At 45.1% G+C, this 24,571-nt stretch overlaps 1 protein-coding gene across 5 annotated transcripts in view; it reads right to left on the bottom strand.

Moving 5' to 3' along the window:
- TMLHE (trimethyllysine hydroxylase, epsilon) overlaps positions 1-24,324 on the bottom strand; it is an 81,902-nt gene extending 57,578 nt beyond the window's left edge. For 2 of the 5 annotated variants that reach the window (XR_013262328.1, XM_077451887.1), the window contains exons 1-2: positions 24,203-24,324; positions 18,833-18,934 (exon numbers count right to left, since the gene is read on the bottom strand). The gene's annotated coding sequence lies outside the window, so the exon portion shown is untranslated. Of the gene's footprint in view, positions 1-18,832; positions 18,935-19,174; positions 19,230-23,939; positions 23,959-24,202 lie in introns of those variants that run through there. The other 3 variants (XM_077452062.1, XM_077451974.1, XM_077452148.1) reach the window with 3 other exon arrangements.
- Between the last annotated feature and the right edge of the window lie 247 nt (positions 24,325-24,571).

Genomic DNA, 24,571 nt, shown 5'->3' with positions numbered 1-24,571 from the left:
CTGGTAAGATCGGACATACTCTGATCATGTGTAGAGAATTTTGATCGGACCAAGTGCCACGCATGCTCAGATCAAAATTCCTACATCAAAGCTATTGGCTACTAGCCTGAACGTAGTCCCATCGTAACGAAATTACGTCATCACATTCTGAATGATCGGATTTTTCGACAACTTAGTCCGACCGTGTGTATGCAACAGTTTCGGACAAGGTCCGACGGACAAAATCCGACGGATTTGGTTGTCGAAATCTCCGACCGTGTGTACAGGGGCTTAGACAGGAAGTCCACTCCCTATATAACCCCTCCCACTACTGGGAGTACCTCAGTTTTTGTAGTAAAGCAATACAACTGTATACCAGAAAGAGGGGAGGGACCTCTGTGTCCTGTGATGTACTTCAAAGAAAAGAATTTTACAGGTAAGCTGTTATAAAAATCCTATTTTCTTAATCGTACATCACAGGACACAGAGCCATAGTAATTACTATGTGGGATGTCCCAGAGCAATGCCAACTGAGGGGAGGGAGACACAACAGAATTAGGGCAACATGAGACTAGAGGACTTGTACTGCTGCCTGCAGCATACTACGCCCAAAGGCGATATCCTCATGCCTTTTTACATTCAACTGATAAAATCTGGTAAATGTATGGACTGAAGAACAAGGTGAAGTCTTGCAGATTTGAACCATGGAAGCTTGGTGATGCACTCCCACGAGCACTAACAGTCCTAGTGGAGTGCGCTTTTGATTTGAGAGGGTGGAATCCTCCTCTTTAAACCATAAGCCTGAACAGTTACTTGCTGAATCCATTTAGAAATGGTAGATTTCGATGCTGTCTGTCCTTTTTCTAGGACCTTCAGGCAACACAACAAAACATCAGTTTTTCAAATCTGAGCAGGCGCCTTCAAGTAGACCTTGAGTGCTCTCACCACATCAAGAGAATGTGGTAATTTCCCTTCCGTAGAACAGGGTTCTGGGAAAAATGAAGGTAGAACAATATCCTGGTTCAGATAAAAACTAGACAATACCTTTGGTAGAAAGTTAGGATGAGGACGCAATACTACCTTATGCTTGTGAATAATCAAATGTGGCTCTTTACAAGAAAGAGCAGCCAATGCTGATACCCTTCTTGCAGAAGATATAGAAAATGAGTTTGCTTGTCAAAAGGACCAAGGGAATATGCTGTATCGGCTCAAAAAGGCTGTTTCAGGAATGCCGGCAGAACTCAATTCAAGTCCCAAGGGTTCAGGGGTGACTTAACTGGAGGATTAAGCCGCGTTACCCCCTGAATAAGCTATGAACCAAAGAATGCAAAGCAAGTGGTTGTTGAAATAATACCGATAAGACCGAAACCTGGCCTTTGATAGTACGCAAGGCCAGCTTAATTTCTAAACCCATTTACAGAAGTCAATAATTCTACCCATGACATACTTCCTGGGGTGCCAAACCCTGGATTCACACCAGGAGACATATGCTTTCCAGACTCTATAATCTATGATTCTGGAAGCCAGCGCCTCTTCATTAACCAAGGTAAATAACACTGGACCTGACAGCCCACGTTTCTTCAAAATGTGGGTCTCAATAGTTAAACCGTTAAATTTTGCGTTTGTAAGGTAGGATGGAATACCGGACCTTGCGAGAGAAGGTCTGGACGTGGTGGTAGGGTCCAGGAATACCCTACCACCATTTTTATGATCTCTGCATACCAAGATCTTCTGGGCCACGGCAAGGCCACAAGAATCACCGATTTCCCTTCCTGCTTGATCCTGCAAAGCAGTCGTAGAAGAAGCAAAATAGGAGGAAATGCATAAAATCAGTGAGAACTGATTCCCCGGGAATATTAAGGCATCTGTTCCGCATGCTAGCAGATCCCTTGTTCTTGACACAAAGTTGTTTCTCTTGTTGAACCTGGACGCAAACAGATCTACGTCTGGGATCCCCCATCTTCAGCGCACTGCCAGGAAGATATTGGGGTGAAGGGAATATTCTCCCGGGAACAACTAGTGATTTAAGTAGTCCGCCTGCCAATTTTCTATTCCCAGAATGAAGACTGCCGATAGGCAAGGTACATTGTTTTCTGCCCAAGTTAAGATACGATTCACCTCTCTCTGGGCTGCACGACTTCTCATGACCCCCTTGGCGATTGATATAGGCCACTGCTGTGGCATTGTCGGATTGGATTCCGACAGGACAATTTCGTAACCTGAACGTCCAGGCCCTCAGAGTCAGAGTCAAGCGCACTGCCCCAGATCTCTAGAACGTTGATGGGCAAGGTCATTGTTACCATCTTCCAGGTAACCGGTAGGAAAGATTTTCCCTTCTGCAGATTCTTGGTCATCAACCACCAACTGAGGCTTCGGTGCACCCTGGAGATAGATACATTGTGAAATCTAGAGATTGGATCTTCTTGTTCCAAGCCGATAAGATACTGTCCCCCACATGTGGTATCCCCGTACTCGGGAGAAGCAGCAGAATTTATTATGGGGTGTAATTTCATTTATGACCATAGCATGTGTGAGCAATATATCATTTAGTGACAACTTTGTGCAAAAAAAAAAAAAAAATTGTAATATTCCTGAAACTTGTGGCAAAATATAAAATATTTCATGGACTCAACATGCCTCTCAGTAAATAGCTTGGGGTGTCTACTTTCCAAAATGGGGTCATTTGGGGGGGGGGGGGGGTTTGTGCTATTTTGGCATTTTATGGCCTTCGAAACTGTGATAGGTAGTGAGGAGTGAAATCAAAAATTTGCACCCTTAGAAATCCTGAAGGCAGTGATTGGTTTTCGGGGTCCCGTACGCGGCTAGACTCCCAAAAAGTCCCACATATGTGGTATCCCCATACTCAGGAGAAGCAGCAGAATATATTTTGAGGTGCAATTCCACATACAACTATGGCATGTGTGAGCAATATATCATTTAGTGACAACTTTTTGTAAAAATGTTTTTTTTTGTGTCATTATTCAATCACTTGGGACAAAAAAACAAATATTCAATGGGCTCAACATGCCCCTCAGCAATTTCCTTGGGGTGTCTACTTTCCAAAATGGGGTCATGGGGGGGGGGGGGTTTGTACTGCCCTGCCATTTTAGCACCTCAATAAATGAGATAGGCAGTCATAAATTAAAAGCTGTGTAAATTCCAGAAAATGTACTCTAGTTTGTAGAAGCTATAACTTTTGCGCAAACCAGTAAATATATGCTTATTGACATTTTTTTTTACTAAAGACATGTGGCTAAATAAATTTTGCCCTAAATGTATGACTAAAATTGAGTTTATTCGATTTTTCTTATAACAAAAAGTAGAAAATATCTTTTTTTTCTCTAAATTTTCGTCTTTTTCCATTTATATCGCAAAAAAAATAAAAAAATAAAATAAAAATAATAATAATCGCAAAGGCCATCAAATACAATCAAAAGAAAGCTCTATTTGTGGGAAGAAAAGGACGCAAAATTCGTTTGGGTACAACATTGCATGACCGCGCAATTACCAGTTAAAGCAGTGCAGTGCGAAATTGTAAAAAGACCTCTGGTCCTTAGGCCGACAATTGGTCCGGGGCTGAAGTGGTTAATATCCTTGATATTTTTTTTAAGGAGGATTACTCTAGGTTGAGAATCCAACCTAGGTTTTCCAGGTAGTTTATTGTGGATCATACTTTGGTCCAAGCGGGCGACTGACTGGTCTATCAAGAGCAGATCTTCTAGGTAAGCTATAATCGTTATACCTTGGGCCCTTACTCCGGCTACAGGAGGGGCTAGGACCTTTGTAAATACTTGAGGTGCAGTAGCTAGACCGAAAGGCAGAGCTACAAACTGAAAACAAAGATTTTCTACCTCGAAACGTAGATATTTATGGTGAGCGGGAAATATAGGTACATGGGAGGTATGCATCCCTGATGTCTATTGACGCCAGAAGTTCTCCACCTTGTAGGACGGAGACCACTGATTGACTCCGGTTTCGATCTTTGAGATCCAGAATGGGTCTGACATATCCATTTGGTTTTGGTATTGTGAAAAGGTTTAAATAAAATCCCAATCCCTGCTCTTGCATGAGAACCACTAAGATACATTTTTTGAGACAAAAGATGGTCCAATGCTTGAAAGAGATTTGTTTTCCTCTGTAATCTGAGAAAACGAGGAAACGGGGCTTTCAGAACTCAAGCTTGTACCCTAGAGTTATTGAGGACGTCACCCATCTGCAGCCCATGGCACCTGGTATTCCCAGGTGGTCCCCCATCCAGGTACTGACCAGGCCAAACCCTGCTTAGCCTCTGAGAGGAGACGAGATCAGGCGCTTTCATGAGCGAGTGGCGGCTCCCTCTCATAAGGAGGCTCCAGTTCCCCTCTTGAACTTGACAGCGGAGGTTGTCGTGACTGCCTGGAGGCAGATGCTCCTGACACTGGAGAAGGAGCTTGTTTAAATTAATTTTTTTGGATGTATTTATCCAAATCAGTCCCCAAACAGCTGTTCACCGAAACGTAAAACTAGCCATGAGCTTTGTATGACACTTCGGCTGACCAATATTTCAACCACAAGATTCTATGCCTATGCACCAGTCCAAGCGTAAGGCGTGAGGCTTGAAGAATAGAATCTCTCATGGCGTCTATTGCTAAACATAATGCCACTGGTAACTCCTGGCCTGCTGATCAGGAATAACTTCAAGCACCTGTTTAAACTGGTCTCTCAATGATTGACATACACCAATTTCTGCTAGCTCAGGTTGAGTCATCAGAGAAAAAATGCTTATCTGGGTGATGCCACTCAGGATACATAAGCCTTTCCAGCAATGGACAGGAAAGACATGCAGCTGGGGAGGCTTTAGTGAACCCAAAAAATAAATAAATAAATAAATAAATAAATAAATAAATCGCATTCTGGGATGAGATTAAAGCTGCTAGCTAATCCTATTATGACTTTAGGAAAAAACCCTCTCCAGTAATATAGGCAGGGGCTGCAGTATTGAAACCTATTGCAATATTTGAGAACGCTGATGGCTCGCTCTGACCGGCCACCCCCTCTCAGGGGAGGATGCCATTGTAGAGATGAGTTAGATGAGTTTAGGCTGTTTAGAGCTTGAAGGAGTCCCTTTTGAGCCCTTCTTTCTACCTCCCCTACCGACCATAGCCCAATGCACAAATGCAGAGGTAGTACCAGCATTCACTGCTTGAGCAAATAGTCCGGCAACTGTCGCTCCTATTAGCACTCAAACTGATGCTTCAGTAAACATGCCAAAGGAATGCCTGTGTCACCACTTACATGCCCCTTTTTAGCTTTTGTGTCTCTCCGACAGATGCAGTCAGCAAAAAAATGGAGCCTTTTAAAAGTACCCCTGCGCTGGACGTTGCTGCACTCCCTGTTCCCACCGTGCCCCCACCTCTTTTCGAAAAAGAGGATTTTTCCACGCGAGCATGGGCCTCTGATCTGAGGGGAATCGGTGCGTGTGTGTGTGTGTGTGTGTGTGTGTGTGTGTGTGTGTGTGTGTGTGTGTGTGTGTGGGGAGGGGGGCTTGGAAGGGTGGCCAGGGGGAAGGCTGTGTCAAAACTGCCGTATAGAGGCAGTGGAGAACTGAATAAACCAAAAGCACTGGATCCCGGGGTCCAGCTCTCTAGAAAGAGAAGCATTACGGGCTAAACATTGTTTCTTCCGACACAAGGCTCGGATACCGTTCAATTCGGCCTAAAAAGACACTTTGAATGGATCCCGCTGCATAGCTAGCGCCAGCAAGGATTGCTCCAGTGGAACTCAGCACAGCACATCTTTACTCGTGGTCAACACCTTAGACACTGGCGAGGGGCGTGGCTTGCCTTGGGATGAAGATGGCTGCTTAACTCCCAAGCTCCGTCTAGCCTGTGGCCTGTAATCCTACTAACGGGGGATTGTACCAGCGCACACCGCTCAAATCATGGGCACCTCTTCCCGGAGCCGTTCGACATCCCGCTCCCGCTCTCCGAGAGACCTGAGCACTCGCACAGCACCTACTATCCCGGAACTTTTCCGGACCCAAGGAGCAAACATGGCGATGAATTCTCCCGCCCGTGGCCACGTCGGCATTACACTTACTCCTACGGACACACCGCCAATGCCAGGACCCGCTCACCCTCCGCTCCATCAACACCCTAGCCTACAAGACCTGAAGGCGGTAGCGACTGACATAAAAGATACGCTTACAGCAGCTATCTCCGACCTCCGCCGTGAACTTCAAGAAATCTCAGGCCGCGTACACGCGGTGGAAACTCAGGCCTCACAACACCAACAGGCCATCCACAGAACCGACCGTCGAGTGGATACCCATACCATGCAGCTCCGTGAACTTCAGCGGCACGTCGAGGACATTGATAACAGAGGCCGCAGGCACAACCTCAGGGTGCGCGGCCTACCTGAATCCATCGACCAAGAGCAGTTGATTCCTGCTGTGACTTCCATCTTTAACCAACTCCTGGACAGGCCGCAGCAGACTGCCATCGCTATGGAGCGTATACACAGGGCACTGAGGCCCAAAGGCAAAGAAGCAGATCCACCAAGGGATGTAATCTGCCACATTGACGATTTTGCGATCAAAGAAGATATCCTTAAAAAGGCCCGAGACCAACCAGGATTAACATACGAGGACAACCCTATTCAAATCTTTCAAGACTTATCGGCGATCACACTGAGACACAGGAGAGATTTACGCCCGTTGTTAGAAATCTTGAAGAATAATAGGGACATACGGTACCGTTGGCGGTTTCCGTTCGCTCTTCAAGCCACATACCTTGGACGCACTGCCACCCTGAGGGTCCCGGAGGAGCTGGATTCGTTCTGCCGTGTGCTGGACATCCCATATATAGACCTACCGAACTGGTATGCTGATTTCCAAATCCCGGTTCGTAGCTACCCGGACCGTGAGCGCATGGACTTTCAAACCCCAAATCCGCGGAGGCGCAGATCCCCATCTCTAAGCAGAACAGGAGGAGGATCCCGCATCAGACACCCACCAGCGAGCCCAACTGCAGCACCGCTACCAAGGAGGGCACGCAGGGATCGTTAAGCCGGTCAGTATATCCTCCTTAGGTTCAACCTCTGTCTAACATTATAATTTCCCCAGTTACAGACTGTCATCACACCGCAATGATTTTATTTTAAGACTCACGTTTATATCCTCCTTTCCACGCTAATAGAATATACATATACATTGCTGTCACTTACCCTCCCCCAGCGATCTTAAACTGCCTATGCCGCTATGATTCTCTTACTGGAAGACGCAAGCAACACGTCTCCTTGAACCTTTTTCCGCATATGTAGACTAAGATCCCTCCTGTCAAGAATGAACACGATCGTTTTCTTAAAATCGGTCGGACTCTACGAAAGCCACATACCGTCGGTGATACTTTCGGACAGCTTTCCAACGACTTAGGTAGATGTGTACATTAAAAAACCTGGCTTGCGAACGTACTCACGTACGGATGGATATACGTAACTTTGCACCTTCGATCGGAGGGGTCGTTGCAACCTGAATATTAATCCAAGACTTTTGCTTTCAATACCTTACATTGACACCCGAGCCCTTTCAGCATGCCCGACTTCGGAATCCGCGGAAACAGAAAGATCCACATTCGGCAGCTTGGAATGCATCTGAGAATGGAGGTATACCGAAAAGACAGGACTATGCTCATGAACTCGCACAGAAGGGCCTATTTACAGATTTATGGTAAAGCTATATAGATGGGGCTCCATTTTGCTCTACTGAAACTAGTTGCTCTGAGGGCATGTATAGTGTTGCCTACAGGCTTTGCTATGCCCATCCCCTATCAGTTACGCTGGAGAGGCACATGATATTTTTTCTCTCCCAGGGGGTTGGACAAAGTAAACCCCACGTAAGCTTGAGCCTAGCAGTTGTGAAGGACTAACATGGGTGAGAGGCTCAGCATCACCCCTTGACACCTCTGGGCTCCTCCATGATGCCACAAGAGGGCCTCCCCTGGGGCGACAGTACTTTTTATAATGATAGAGCTGTCTTTTCCACTATGGTACTTGACATCTAACCTTACATGCTGCCATATTTATGTCTTTCTTTAAACCGGGTTGTTATTTAAAAGACGGGGAGGACTATATGATGATTTGAACACACGGGAGTGAGACAGTCCTTTTTGTATTTCGGTATTTTTTGTTAGTATTTTAGTTAGACATTGGTTCTGGTTTATGTTTTGCACCCTACTCTTTAAGCTTAGGCTTCACCTGCCAACTGATAACAAGTCCACAGGTCAGGTTTCTCATACATTGATGTGATCTATGGCCTAGACAATCTGTGTTAATAAGATCGCTTAGAGCGACATGCACGATAAATGAACGAACTGAACGGAAGTAGTCTGATTATATGATAGCCCCTTACTATTTTAAGCTTAGGATTATATCCCAAAACAACCTTAGGCTCACGATATAAGATCAGCAGATGCTTAAAAGACATCCCCCAAACTTTATGATAATTTATTCTAACGGTTGTGATTCTGGCCGCAGGCTGGACGGATTACAAATGATTTAGACACCTTACCAATTTAGTTATAGACCTCAGGTCTCTGGTACAAGACGACGGAGACCGTTGGCCTACCATCACAATACTATCTTTGTTAGAATTTCAACTCTACAGGCATTCCCTCTTCGTCCGAGGTAGAGCTAACCCCACTGCAGTGGTACTTTTAGAGTTTAAAACAAGACATACCTCACAACACCACTGACCCTATCTGGCGACTGTACATAAAAAGTCCGGGTGGCCCTTCGGGGATTTCAAGGGACTTCCCAACGCCAGTTATACCTTAGTTGGTTCGACACCTGTCATTCAACTTCTTCCCCCACATCGAGTCAGCTCGGTTTTCTCTGCCTCCCCTCTCTCGATATAGATGGAGGAATCTCCCAGAGTTAGCGAGTTAAGTGTTTAGTACTTAATAACACTTAGGTTAGGGACAGACAAACTTATTACTGACTCTGATACTATCACTTTTCTTTAAACTCGGCTCGAAGATGTCCTCGAACCCGAATCCAACAGTCCCCCTCACAGCAAAAATTATTTCACTTAATGTTAAAGGTCTGAACGTCCCGGGGAAAAGGTCCAAACTCCTCCTCACTATGCACAGGAATAGAGCAGACATTATTTTTCTGCAAGAAACGCATTTCAAGACGAACTCAGTCCCAAAACTCCATGACAATCGATACCCTACTGCCTTTCATGCAACTTCCTCTCTCACGAAGTCGAAAGGAGTTTCAATATTGTTTCAAAAAAATTGCCCCTTTCAACTCACTGATCAATTGATAGATGAAAACGGCAGGTTTATCTTCCTTAAAGGTCAATATGCTGGCACAACAGTTACCTTAGTCAACATATATGCCCCAAACACTCAACAGGTTGCTTTTTTCAAAAAGATAACGACCTTACTAATCTCCTTCCAGGAAGGAATTGTGATCCTGGGAGGAGACTTTAATGCCCCCCTTGTACCCGTCCTCGACACGTCCACCGGCACATCTTCTCTTCCGTATAGAGCCTTGAAGGCTATTAACTCATCCCTAACTACTGTGTTGCTCCATGATACTTGGTGTACTTTAAACCCCGACTGTAGAGATTATACATATTACTCAGCCCCCCACGACAGATACTCACGTATTGACTTTCTATTCCTAACACAGAAAGATCTACCACTACTACGAAAAGCTTCTATAGACCCAATGATCATATCTGACCACCACCCAATCTCGATCACTCTACAATTCCCTATGACCAAATCTTCAACTCCAATTTGGAGACTTGATTCCTCTCTACTTACCGACCCATCCATTCAGGCAGAACTCAATACCCATTTGAAACATTTTTTCATTGAAAATAAAGCTGAAGACACTTCCCCTTTAAATAACTGGGCAGCACATAAGAGTGTAATTAGGGGAATTCTAATTGCACTTAAGGCCAAACGCAACCGCGAGAGAAAGAAGCTATATTCAGACCTTACCGCCCAAATTAAGAGACTTGAATCGGCCCACAAACATTCCCAAGCGGTAGCTACGCTTACAGAACTTACGGAAGCTCGAGCAAAACTCCTGGAATTATTAGATATGCAAACTAAACGCAAATATATCCTTTATAAGAAATCTTTTTACGAATATGGCAACAAAACCAGCAAATTGCTGGCCAGAGCACTTCAAATTAGAAGAGCCGCCAACACCATTCATTCTCTGACCGACGTCACCGGCAAAAAAATACACAAATCTGAAGATATAGCCAGCCAATTCGTTAAGTACTATACAAAACTTTATAATCTATCCCACACGACCCCGACGGTAGATCAATCGGCTTTACGACAAGAAAAAATTAAGGAATTTTTGCATCGCTATAGTCCCGATCCCATTTCAGATGACACAGCTCGAGATTTAGACTCCCCCTTAACGTCGGAAGAAATCACTGTAGCTCTCAAGCAGCTTAAACCAGGGAAGAGCCCAGGCCCTGACGGGCTAACAGTGGCCTATTATAAAACGTTTGCAGACATCCTTTTACCACATTTTCTGAAGGCATTCCGCTCACTCGCCGAGCCTACTCATCCCCCTGCTGAATTTTTACAAGCACATATAACGGTCATCCCGAAACCGGGAAAGGATCCCTTGGTAGTAACAAACTATAGACCAATCTCTCTATTGAATGTAGACCTTAAATGGTATGCCAAAGCTTTAGCAAATAGACTGCTACCACTCTTGCCTCAGCTCATTAGTCCTGATCAAGTTGGGTTTATTCCGGGAAGGGAAGCTAGGGATAACACCCTTAAAGCCCTAAATGTCGGCCACTGGCTATCAATTTCTAAGACACCTGGTTTCATGCTATCACTGGATGCGGAGAAGGCGTTCGACAGGGTGGCCTGGGACTATATGTCTGCAGTACTTACAGCTATACATATCCCGCCTCGCTTGTTGAATTCAATTCTAGCTCTTTACTCTGTCCCTACAGCGAAGGTTAGGGTAAATGGCCATCTGTCGGACGCCTTCTCCATATCGAATGGTACACGTCAATGGACCTTTCCATTATGGGCATACCTACAGATCCGCCATTTTCTACTCAATCATACAACCAGACCACAATGGTCCAGAGCCTTGACTACTTTTGAAGAACTATGCTACAAGGAAGAACCCCAGCGCCACTTAATCTCGCACACATATCCACTGTTGTTTCAGGACAGTGATAAGAATAACCTCCATATACAGCAAAAATGGTCTACTGACCTCCAAGTGGAAGTTTCTGAAATTGACTGGGATCATATTTATAGATGTGTCCATAAAGGATCGGTCAACACCAACACACAAGAGACTGCCTTTAAAATAGCTTCCAGGTGGTACCTCACGCCCCATAAACTTCACATAATTAACCCCTCCATCTCCCAGAAGTGTTGGAGATGCAACACGGCAATTGGAACATTTTTGCATATTTGGTGGTCATGCCCTGCCATACAAACATATTGGTCGGAAGTACACAAAACGATAGAAGAAGTCACGACCTATCACCTAGAGTACACCCCGGCCCAATTTTTGCTGCACTACTCAGATCACTCAAACCACTCATACCTTAAGTCTCTAGCCATGCACATGGTCAATGCAGCTAGAACATGCATTCCACGTAAGTGGCGCTCCCCTGACCCCCCCCCCTACTCCGGGACTGGTTTCATTGCATTAACAATGTGATGACAATGGAAGACCTGATCCACCAGGCCAATGATACTCCTGCAAAGTTCACAACTACATGGGCCTGTTGGATTCACTTTCAGACCTCCGATCCGTATAAACGCCTTATGCAGACCTGACAGCAAGGACTGGGGCACAGACCTCTTCCATAGAAATTCAACCCTTAAAATGAAATCATTTCTCATTTCTCAGTATCTAACCTCTTAGACTTCCTGGATTCGGATGTCTACAAAACCCCTTCTATATTTTGCTAAATTTTTTGTGTTGATTTGTTCTACCCATACTTTCAAATAGCTATTCACATAAGTCGTCGATTTCCTCTGTCTATACTCATAACAATTGGTATGCCATGGCAGGGATACCCATTTCACACAAAACACCCTCAGAGACTCGATAAAACACCTCTGTTACACAGGTAGCGAGATAGCTACCTTTTAATTGTCACACGATGCATTCTCTTTTGCTAGTGTTCCCTTTTATGGTTGCGCATAGCATCCTGATGTTTACTATTTTATCCTGTTTTTTCTCTCTTCTTGTTTGTATCATGGCGACTGCGTTCGCCTATATGTTTTAACAAATGTAACTGATCTTTTGAATTCTATTGATTATGCACTGTTTAAACCTCCTGTATTGTTGTATGCATCTTCAATAAAATGTTTTTGACAAAAAAAAGACACTGGCGAAAAAAACTGAGGTACTCCCAGTAGTGGGAGGGGATATATAGGAAGTGGACTTCCTGCCTTAGGGTGTACCAGTGTCCACCACCTGAAGGTGGCCTATAACCCACATAGTAATTACTATGGCTCTGTGTCCCGTGATGTACAATTAAGAAATACATATTTGGGTCCTAAGTAATTTTCTAGCAAAAAGACTGGTTTTAACCTGTAAGCAACAAAAAGGCTTAATCTTTAAGTGGTTAACCAACCTTACAGACTGAAGTTCATCCCTTTGATCTAAAACAGTGTTTCTCAAACTGTGTGCTGCGGCACACTAGAATTGCAGGTTTGCTGTGGGATCATTCAGGTTGTTCGCCGGCGCCACACTGCGAGACTCTGCGGCTCTGCCAGCATAGTGCTGACTGTCTGTCACTCACTGAGAAAGTGTGCAGGCCTCACACAGACACAGTCATCTGTGCTGCCTGCCCTGTGCGTGAATTTGATTGGTTGATGTCTGCTGCCACTAGACCCTGCAAATCTGGATCGCCAATAAGATTAGGCTGCAGCCTGGATGCCAGCAGTGTGCCAGGACAGGTGCCATGTCAGGCGCTTCCAGCCAATGAGGTTCTGAGCATGGCGCACCTCAATGTGATGTCATTCCCTCCTCCAGTCTGACCCACAACAGAGCAGAGGAGCCCGCAGTCCCTGGCTGTCCCAGAAGTGCAGAGCCGTTCTCTGCTCACAGCTGACAGCGGTCAAAAAAAAAAAAGAAGAGGCAGCTGCAAAGCTTGAACAGCTGTCAGCTATGAGCAGAGAACGGCTCTGCACTTATTACAATAATCGTGGAAATGCCGGATTATGCAGCTCTACAGCTTAGCAGTTCTTGTTATGGTGACTACTTTGGTTGTCAAGCTTTATACATTCTACAAGTACAGAAAAATAACCCTTGATCCTTCCAGAAAGTCATTGTAAATTCCAGTGGACTGAACTGAAATCTCCATGTATCAGCTTTCTAAGATGTCTTCTTTGAACCACAAAAGAACTTATGCCAAAGCAATAAAGATGTGAAGGTGAGAGGTATTTGTAGTCCAAAGCAGTCCAGGGTGACAATGCGGTTCCTCCACAAACACAGTACAGTAATGACGCGAACATGCGATCAGACTATCCGGCGCACAAACCGCCGGAAAGTCCGCCGGACTTTCCGAACGAGCGGACCTGCCCACACACAACCAGACTTTTGAAATGAACGGACTTGCCCACACACGGAGGAAAGACCGTTCATTTTGAACGAGGCACCAGGTAGACGGGACTAGCAAAGGAAGTCAATGTCGCCTCCTCCATGCTATCTTCTGCTAGCTCTTTTATTGGCGGAGGAGCCTGGCTTTCTTCTTCGTCACTGCCCGGGGGTTTTCTTCTGACTTCGGGGGTCTTGTCCCCCTCTTCGGGGGATCTTCTTGCCGGGCCTCCGCTTTTTTCCTTTAGCTCTTTTACTAGCGGTGGCCCGGTCTTCTGTGGACTCTTCTTCTGACTTCAGGGGTCTTGTCCCCATCTTCGGTTCTTCTTGCCGGGCCTCCGCTCCTTCTTCCAACTCTTTTACTAGCGGTGGCCCGGTCTTCTGTCGCCGCCCTCTCATTTTCTTGTTCTTGAGATGTTGACTCGACGCTCTCTCTGGCCGCAATGACAAGGCCGTGGTGTGGGGTGACTTATATGGAGTCCTCTAGAGACCTCTGGGACTGTGACATCATAAGGGGCGGGGAAATCACCCGGTGACCCCGCCCATTGTCCCTATATAAGTTGCCGCTCAACACGTCCCTGTCATTGTGGCCAGAGAGAGCGTCGAGTCAGCATCTCAAGGAAGAAGAAGAGAAGAAGAAGAAGAGAAGAAGAAGAAGAGGAGGAGGAGAAGAAGAGGAGAAGAAGAAGAAGAGGAGAAGGAGAAGAAGAGGAGAAGGAGAAGAAGAGGAGAAGGAGAAGAAGAAGAGAAGAAGAAGAAGAGAAGAAGAAGAAGAGAAGAAGAAGAAGAGAAGAAGAAGAAGAGAAGAAGAAGAGACGGCGACAGCGGCCCGGAAAGAAAAATCAAAGAGGGGGACAAGACCCCCGAAGTCGGAAGAAGACCCCCGGGCGGCGACGAAGAAAGCCGGGCTCCTCCACTAGTAAAAGAGCTAGCAGAAGATAGCAGAGGAGTCCGGTGAGAAGACCCCCCCTCCAAAACGGAAGAAGACCCCCGGAGCTGTGCAATAAATTATTTCAAACCCTTGTGTGGTGTTTTTTTTTTTAATTTTTCACCAGGTGAATGGGTAGGGGTAGCTCGCTCATCCCCACCCCTTTTCCTGACCGGCTGGGTTGCGTGCTCAGATAAGGGTCTTATATGGACTTTGGGGGGGGGAGCCCCACGCCGTTTTTTCAGCGTAGGTCTTCCCCTTTAAGTCCATACCAGGTGACGGGGCCAGTGACATGTCAATCTCGCCGCCGAAGGCAGCGACATTGATTTCCTTCGCTAGTACCTTCTACCTGGAGCTGCGCTCAAAACGAACAGACTTTTCTCTGTGTGTGGGAAAGTCCATTCATTTCAAAAGTCCGGCAGACTAGCACACACACGGCCGGATTGTCCGCCGGACTCGCAGTCCTGCGGACAATTTTTAAGTCAAAACTACTTTCTAAGTCCGCCGCACTTTTGGGGGAAAAAAAGTCCGCCGGACCAAGTCCGCTGGATAGTCTGATCGTGTGTACACGGCATTAGTGAGCGCTGTCACTTTAATGTATTTGTAGCAGGATCAGCAGGTTAAAAAAAAAAAAAAAAAAAAAGGGAAAGCTAATGCAGCCACCACATCCAAGGACTAGTAAGCTGTATTATATTACATTTTTGAATTTTGGGGTCTGTTCTCACTTTGCAAGTGAGTTGTGTTAAGGCCATCTTTTCATTTGGATAGGTTCCTAGCACATAAAAAAAAAAAAATCACACCTGTAGCATTTTTGATAATGCAGTGCATGGTAGTGCTCTGCAGTGCAGGTGCATTGGGAAGCCATTCTAAATTACAAGCATCATATTGCTCCAATGGGTATATGGTGCCTTAATACAATGTGCTGATATGAACAAAGCCCGATTGTTCAGACAGACAAAAAGGTAGATTCCAAGAAGAGCAAAAAACAAAACAAAAACAATTGTGTAACAATAGCTGCTGGAATCTCAACAAACAATACCTGTTTTTCAGTGTCTAGAATTCCGCTCTCATCTACTAGAAATACCAGGTCATGGTTTTGTGAGCTGACTACGTGGCACCAGTAAAAATTGTGCCAATTATGGTACTCCCAGGGTCAATGGGGTCATTGGGTCTTAGACTGCTGGGACTTGATGGCCACATAAAGATATTATCTGGAAAATAACCAGGCTAAAAACATACTCCCAGTACACACTTTCACATCACACAGATGTAAACCATCAATTCTTTCATTTTCTGAATATAGACCCTAAGAGCAATAATCATTTGGGGAAGAAATAAAAAACTGAGAACGCTGTGGTTATTATTTTGTAGCAAGGACTCCTAATTTATAGCTTTTCATCAGCTGGCCGAAGTGGGAGGAAGTCCTGTTGGGGAAAAAACATGTCAGAGCATCACATGGCTTCAGCATTCTTGGACTTGGGTTTTGACACCCTGGTAGTATTATTGTATAGATGGGACTTCAGGTATTCTGAGGCATCTTAAGATAATACACAGGAGATGCTCACACACCCCGTTTTAGTGGATATTTGATTTATACACTTCTTAGGAGACCTGGATTACTTATCTCTGAAAATATGAGATTTGACCTCTTTAAGTGGTAAATATAATTGGCTCTATGAACTGTGGTTCTACATAAAGGTCATCTCCAGCAATTCTATATTGGGGATGTCACAAACACTTTCAGGGGACACACTAATGGCTCAGGAGTAATCCCTCAATACTGGGGAGTTATGGGTTAAATCATACAATGAAAATTGAGATCCCAGATGTTTAGCCTGTCAGCATTTGGCGTATATGTCATTTACTGTTCCATAGTAGTCCCTAGCTATTATTTCATAGTTGAATGACTACACTTTCATCCCTATGAGATATAACTGCAGGAGGGTTGCAATATAGTGGATTCACTAAGGAAGCACACCTTGGATATATTTAGTAGTGGATTTTCAAATACTCTGTAGATTTATAGGCACGTGTACATGGTTACTTGCACTCGATTACACAGTTAAGTGTGTTTATGTGACATCAGAAATCTATATCACATATATTGATAATGTACACATTATTGGTCAATACAAATATATTTGAATCATTGTCTCTGTAATGCATAGAAACTGGTGCAATACTACTAGTATTACTCTAATAGGTTGTTGTTGGATATTAGCTTGATATGCATGTTGGATAGGACATATTTTAATTGTTTTTAAATGTATGTGTATTTATATTCATGTTGGTGCCTAAACGTATTATGTGTAATTAAAGTTTGATACATTTTAACAAAAAACTTGCCTAAGAGTACATTCACAGTGGCAACACGACTTGCAGCGTGACTTTGGGAGGCAACTTGGACAAGACTTGAGAATGAATTACAGTGCGACTTACAACACAACTTCAAGTCGCCCCCAGGCCAGGCGACTTTGGCTGTGGCCAAATCACAGAATAATCAGCTCTAGGGGGGAATTCCATGCCAAATTTTAAATAAAAAACTGGCATGGGTTCCCCTCCAAGAGCATACCAGGCCCTTAGGTCTGGTATGGATTTTAAGGGAAACCCCATACGCCGAAAAATACATACCAGACCCTTTTCCGAGCACGCAGCCAGGCCCGTCAGGAAATGGGGTGGGAACGAGTGAGTGGCCCCCTCCTTCTGAACCATACCAGGCCGCATGCCCTCAACATGGGGTGGGATGGGTGCTTTGGGGCGTCCTGCGTCCTGCGGCCCCCCCCCCCCCCCAACCCAAAGCACCTTGTCCTCATGTTGATCTGACTTTTTCAGCCAACTTTCACCAAATCATGTGGTTTTACTGCTCTTTACCCCCACCTTTGGTCAACTTCTGTATTGTTGTCTGATCTTTTGCATTAGTTCTGAGCATGCACATTTGTAAAGTCCAATGGGTGTCTGTACACACGATTGGACTTTGCTCCATCGGACTTACATTGTTGAAAAGTTTGTCTGTTCGCACAGCCAACAAAAGTCAGATGAAAACCAAAAAAGTTTGTCCGATGGAGTATACACACGGTCGGATGTTGCCTGAAAACAGCTAATTTGCATGTTCATTTTCAAAAAGTCTGATCGTGTGTACGGGCCTCCATTTTTGGGATGCATTACTTTGCTATAGATAAAAGAGTTTAGACTTTGTCACACATGAAAATATTGGATATTTAAAAAGTATACGTGATTAGACTCCACGTCCCATTTTATATTCAGTTTTAACCACTTTCAGACCGGACCAATTTGCTGGTCAAAGACCAGACCACTTTTTGCGATTCGGCACTGCGTCGCTTTAACTGACAATTGCGCGGTCCTGCGACGTGGCTCCCAAACAAAATTGACGTCCTTTTTTTCCCACAAATAGAGCTTTCTTTTGGTGGTATTTGATCACCTCTGCGGTTTTTATTTTTTGCGCTATAAACAAAAATAGAGCGACAATTTTGAAAAAAAAAAACTCATTATTTTTTACTTTTTGTTATAATAAATATCCCCCAAAAATATATAAAAAAACATTTTTTTCCCTCAATTTAGGCCGATACGTATTCTTCTACATATTTTTGGTAAAAAAAAAAAAAATCGCAATAAGCGATTATTGATTGGTTTGCGCAAAAGTTATAGCGTTTACAAAATAGGGATAGTTTTATAGCATTTTTATTAATAATTTTTTATTATTATTTTTTTTACTAGTAATGGCGGCGATCTGCGATTTTTATTGTGACTGCGACATTGTCGGGCACCTATCAGACATTTTTGACACATTTTTGGGACCATTGTCATTTATACAGTAATCACTGCTATATAAATGCAGTGATTCCTGTGTAAATGACACTGGCAGTGAAAGGGTTAACCAGTGGGTGGCAGTGTAGGGGTTAAGTGTTCCTAGGGGTGTGTTACTAACTGTGGGGGGTTGGGCTTTCATTTAGTGTACACTGATCTCTGCTCCAATCACATGGAGCAGAGATCAGTGTCACTAGTTGCTAGGCAGAATGGAAAAATGTTGTTTATACAGCATTTCCTCCATTCGGCCGCTCCGTGAGACGATCGCGGGGATGCCCGCGGCGATCGAGTCCGCGGGACCCGCGACCGGACTCACGGGGGTCCCGACCAGCGCGGGAGCGCGCCGCCGGCGGCGCGCTCCCGATGGCAGGGCGGCATCGAATATTGGACGTACCTGTACGCCAATATGCCTGCCCGTGCCATTCTGTCGACGTACATCGTCGTGCGCTGGTCGGGAAGTGGTTAAAAAGCTATGATATTATACCCATAGATAGATAAATATCCCACCTTTTTTGGAGCTGTCCTCACTCTGTTCTCTTGCCGACAGTTGAAGATCTTTATTCAGCTCCTCGATGGTCCTTGCCTTTTCTTGTCTGGTATCAAAGGTTGCTAAGGTGCATAAAGCAGAACTGATGATTAAACAAGTCTATCTACAAGTTTTCTTATTAACTTTCAATATTCTGTTAGCATGGTACATGCCAGAATTACTGCATTTCAGTACACCCGAAACATCAGAAAATGAGATCTGACATTCTGTCTGGACACCAAACATCCACAACATAACCAGCTTACTCTAGTATTACTTTAATGTCACTGAACACCTCTGCTGTTTTAACGATATTTAAATACCTTCCTTTCCTTGTTTTCATGATTCTTCATTTCGCTGTGTCCTCCTGATCACATTTAAATGGTTGTTTACTGGACGTTTCTATGAGTACAAAGAAATGGCCGCTGCAATCACACTAACCTGATGGAATAAGCCACTTACACAGCTTAAGTCCGGGTTCACACCTATGTGAATTGGATTCAGATTTCTCCACATCCGATTCGCATGACAGGAGATTGTGACTGGTGTCTTGTCATATAACGTCCTCCATCCGATAGTGTCCGCTGCGTACTGCGCATTCGCAGTACACAGCAACACAGATTCCGAAAATTGCAGAGGATGAACGGCGCCTGCGCCGTGAGTCCAGGTTCTATCCCCACTATCCAAGTGGACATAGAGTAAGAATAAAAAAGAGCCGAGCGCAGCGAGGCCGAGCCCGAAGCGTGGCGACCGAAGCTCGCTCGCGAGGGGCCCTCTAATATTCACAACCCTATGTCCGCTTGGATGGTGGGGGAGATTTTCCGAAGCTTCGTCTGCTCCGTACTGCGCATGCGCAGTATGGCCCAGACACTATTTGATGGCCGGACATTACACGGCAGAACACCGGCTCTCTATGGAGGCGGTTCACATATTTCCGCTGCGGTTTGCGAAGCGGCCTGCACAGGAACTGCGTCTTTGGCTCTGTTTCAAATTTTTATGCATGCATTCACCCTGATTTGTCCCTGAAACAGAGAACAGGGACGCACCGAACCCCTGCTGTAAGCTGCATCCATCGGATGTGTGAACCCAGCCTAAAGCATCCACATATGAATAGCAGTGCATGCAGAGAAGTAAAAAAACAAAAAACAAAAAAACAACCGTTTAAATTAATCCTGCCAAAAAAAGAAATCAAGAAACACTTTGTAGAAATTAATGCAATAAAATGATGAACATACTAGGTTTAGGTATGTATATATTGCATATGGAAATCAGCTTTTTTTTTAACATAATTTTATAGGGTGAAATTACAGAGTATCACTTTAAAAGCATCTTACTGGACAAAACTTTGTAACCTTTTCTATTGCCTCATAACACAAATATATCCAGATAAATTATTACATAAGCTGATCTGTCTGTATCTGTCCCGATATCCGTCTGCAAGGCTCCTGAACAAATGATGGCTCATCAATCATATTTATGTTGTAGTGGAATAGAAGACACAGGGTTTGCTAGATGCAGCAAAATAAGTAAGGCAGGCCATACAATATGCAATTTTCTTTCCTTCAACCCAGGGGTGAAGAAAAGGTTACTGCTTGATTCCCCCATCGACACAGTACAGTCAGTTGATGGGGGAATCCCTCCCACAGCGCTATTATGTTCTGCTGGGGGTGAGCCTTCTTCACTGACAGAATACAATTACCTCTGCTGGCAGCTATAGGCAGTGATCAGGTGAGAAAAAACAAACAAACAAAAAAAAAAAAAAAAAAAACAGGCTGGTTGTACTGAATTTGATTGATGGATTGACTTCAGTACAACCAGCCTGCCCATAGCTTGATAAATATTTGGCCGGTGGGCTGATGACGCCATGCTCTCAGACACAGTCAATCCGAGGAAACTTTATATTTATTTACAGAATTCAATACTGCTTTTTTATGTATGTATGTATTGTTCCGGGTGTAAAACGGGTAGTCTCTGACTCACAGCCCGAACCCAGTATGGTGTACTGTATGTAGCTAAAGCTACAGGCAGTATATATATATATATATATATATATATATATATATATATATATATATATATATATATATATATATATATATACACATACATACATACATACAGTGTCTCACAAAAGTGAGCACACCTCTCACATTTTTGTAAATATTTTATATCTTTTCATGTGACAACACTGAAGAATTGACAGTTTGCTACAATGTAAAGTAGTGAGTGTAAAGCTTGTATAACAGTGTAAGACTTGCCATACACCTATAGATTACCTGCATATTTTCTATGGTCAGATGGAAAAAAAAATGGGAAATTCCTCCATCCATACAGTTCAGCGTAGATGGAGGAATCTGTTCCACTTTTTCCATCTGACCATAGAAAATCTGCAGATAATATGTAGGTGTATGGCCAGTCTTAATTTGCTGTCCCCTCAAAATAACTCAACACACAGCCATTAATGTCTAAACCGCTGACAACAAAAGTGAGTACACCCCTAAGTGAAAATGTCCAAATTGGGTCCAAAGTGTCAATATTTTGTGTGGCCACCATCATTTTCCAGCACTGCCTTAACCCTCTTGGGCATGGAGTTCACCAGAGCTTCACAGGTTGCCACTGGAGTCCTCTTCCACTCCTCCATGACAACATTACGGAGCTGGTGGATGTTAGAGAACTTGCACTCCTCCACCTTCCATTTGATGATGACCCACAGATGCTCAATAGGGTTTAGTTCTGAAGATATGCTTGGCCAGTCCATCACCTTTACCCTCGGCTATTTTAGGAAGGTAGTGGTCATCTTGGAGGTGTGTTTGGGGTCATTATCATGTTAGAATACTGCCCTGCGGCCCAGTCTCCAAAGGGAGAAGGTCATGCTCTGCTTCAGTATGTCACAGGACATGTTGGCATTCATGCTGCTTAGAAGGATGTATATATACACCTAATTAGCATAACAGACAGTACACACAGACGAGACCCCACAAAAGTCCTGTGCCCAGATCCAGACCTACATGTTAATCCACCTCTTAAAGCCACCTGGATGCGGCACTGATCTTTTGTACAGCGAGTAGAGGGAGGAAATACAGCTGTGGTGACAAGATCCCGAATCATGTGGTATATAATGCTGAGCCATATTCATCCAGACCATTGATGCCATTCTGCAGGAACTACAAGTTACTTAGTGAAGGAGTTGGCAAGAGACCAGTGTATTGAATTGTGAGTGACGATGCTTGTGTGCACCATCATTTGCAACACAAGCTGCAAGTTAGTGGTCTAGACTCTCTCCCCAGGAGAGCAGGCCTGTTCTGCTGTCTGCCCTTTTGTAGTTGTCTCTACACTGGGCAAGAGTGCTGTAATCCCCCCCCCCATAGAAACACCAATAAATTGGGCTTCAGCCTGGGGTGGAGCTACAGGACAAACAGAAAAACCCTGAGGGAATCAACAAGGATTTTCAAGGTTTGGTGATACTTCTTTTAAAATAGACTCCTGGGCACCAGAAATCAAAAACCACGCTGCCTGGAAAAGATGTGGCTTTATACCTACTTGTTCCACTGCCCATGGCACTGCTTTGCTCAGCCAGAGATGCCCCCACTCAAGATACTTCAGCATCATGTTGCGGTTCCCCAACCAACCCTTACAACAATACAGGAGTTACATGGGGTTGGGGGTGAGAATGACAGAGCACAGAGGACTGGGCATTCAGTTAAATGGTCAAAGCACACATCGCCCGCACACCACAGATCTTTACACACTATCCAAACTGCTTGCCAAAAGTAACAAGGTATACAAATATTTTACAGTGACTGCAGCATATGTGCAACCACATTCTGCTGCCTTGCAGCTTAAAGCTGGACTCTGGGCATAAAAACTCTCATTTAAAGCAGAACTTTACCCATAACAACTTACTTCTTGCTGGAGGCTGCCATTTTGCTGAAGCCCAGAGCCTCCAAACAGCAGTAAATCATAAAGCGGAACTAAACCAATTGATTTAACGGTTTTAAAACACAGTTACATTCCTGAAATTCCAGGATTGCTAACTGACACATTTACTTATGTCCTCAACCAAACTATCACTTTAAAGCGTTTGTTAACCCATGACATATACTCACACACATAGGTTGGACTTGTGTCTTTTTTTTTCAACCTCACCAACTAAGTAACTATGAGACATACATGGGCATTTAACTCTTGCAGTGCAGGCACAGCCCCCCTGTGGGGGGGGGGGGGTTCCCTTTCCCTGGAGTTCAGCTTTAAGGAATGCAAAAAAAAAAGGTTTGTTCTAACAACAGAATAGAGCGGTGTTTTGTGGGTCTGATACAAAGATCTCTGTGTAAACATAACACTGCACAGAGCTGAGAAAAGGGAAGCATGTGATGCTCAGTGCAAGAAATGTGAGTGCAGCCTGTGTGGGCACATAGAGGCTCATTAGTGCAGCGTGCCTTGCGACGGGTGCGGCCTGCCCCTTGTGAAGGGTGCAGCGTGCCCCTTAAAAACCGCTGCAGCGTGCTCCTTCTGATGGGTGCAGCGTGCCCTGTGACGGGTGCAGCGTGCCCCGTGTGACGGGTGCAGCGTGCCCCGTGTGACGGCTGCAGCGTGCCCCGTGTGACGGCTGCAGCGTGCCCCGTGTGACGGCTGCAGCGTGCCCCGTGTGACGGATGCAGCGTGCCCCGTGTGACGGGTGCAGCGTGCCCCGTGTGACGGGTGCAGCGTGCCCCGTGTGACGGGTGCAGCGTGCCCTGTGATGGGTGCAGCGTGCCCTGTGATGGGTGCAGCGTGCCCCTTGTGACGGCTGCAGCATCCCTTCTGATGGGTGCAGCGTGCCATGTGACGGGTGCAGCGTGCCCTGTGACGGGTGCAGCGTGCCATGTGACGGGTGCAGCGTGCCCTGTGACGGGTGCAGCGTGCCCTGTGACGGGTGCAGCGTGCCCTGTGACGGGTGCAGCGTGCCCTGTGACGGGTGCAGCGTGCCCTGTGACGGGTGCAGTGTGCCCTGTGACGGGTGCAGCGTGACATGTGACGGGTGCAGCGTGCCATGTGACGGGTGCAGCGTGCCCTGTGACGGGTGCAGCGTCAGCACAGGAGAACACTCACCATCAGGGAGGAATATAGAAATGCAGGGAAAGTTTATCAGATTACTCTGTGAATTATAGAAGATGACTCCCCTCCATGCATGTGTTCTAGTGTTGCTCCAGCTCACACTGAGGGATTAATAGAAGAAGAAAGAAAGAAGTGAACTAACTTCATACACAATCACCAGTCATATACAATTCAATAACAAACTCTCCCTCCCCCACTTTATACACACTCCATCCATAGTCATATACAGCAAGAACAGCACACAGCCTCCCGCCTACCTGACACGTCTGGGGCCCCTCCAGCACTTCTTACTTGGCTGTACAATTCAATCGCACAGTTCAAGTCCGCCCCGCGGTGCATTGTGGGAGCTGTGGCAATGCAGGAGCTTCTGCATTGACAACCAGCAGAGAGAGCACTACATCTCCCAGGATGCTGCGCGCGTGTTGCCGAAAAAGAAGCCATTGGTTGAACCTACTAGCCTGTGGTTGGTTAGTACGGGAGCATGCCGGGAGTTGTAGTTCTCCGAAGAGTTCCAAGTCTTCTATTATATATTGGGATGGGAAGTCCTGACAGAGGGCTGGGCTGTGTAGGGACTGTTGTTGTGCCTCTGCATTTCACAATTCACACACTGAAGTGTATGACACAGT

The sequence above is a fragment of the Lithobates pipiens genome, unplaced genomic scaffold, assembly GCF_037356315.1.
Source record: "Lithobates pipiens isolate NorthernLeopardFrog02 unplaced genomic scaffold, aLitPip1_a1.2 Scaffold_1, whole genome shotgun sequence".
NCBI classification, from domain to species: Eukaryota; Metazoa; Chordata; class Amphibia; order Anura; family Ranidae; genus Lithobates; species Lithobates pipiens.
Note: the sequence above shows the minus strand (reverse complement) of the source record. Positions and strands in the feature narration are given on the sequence as shown.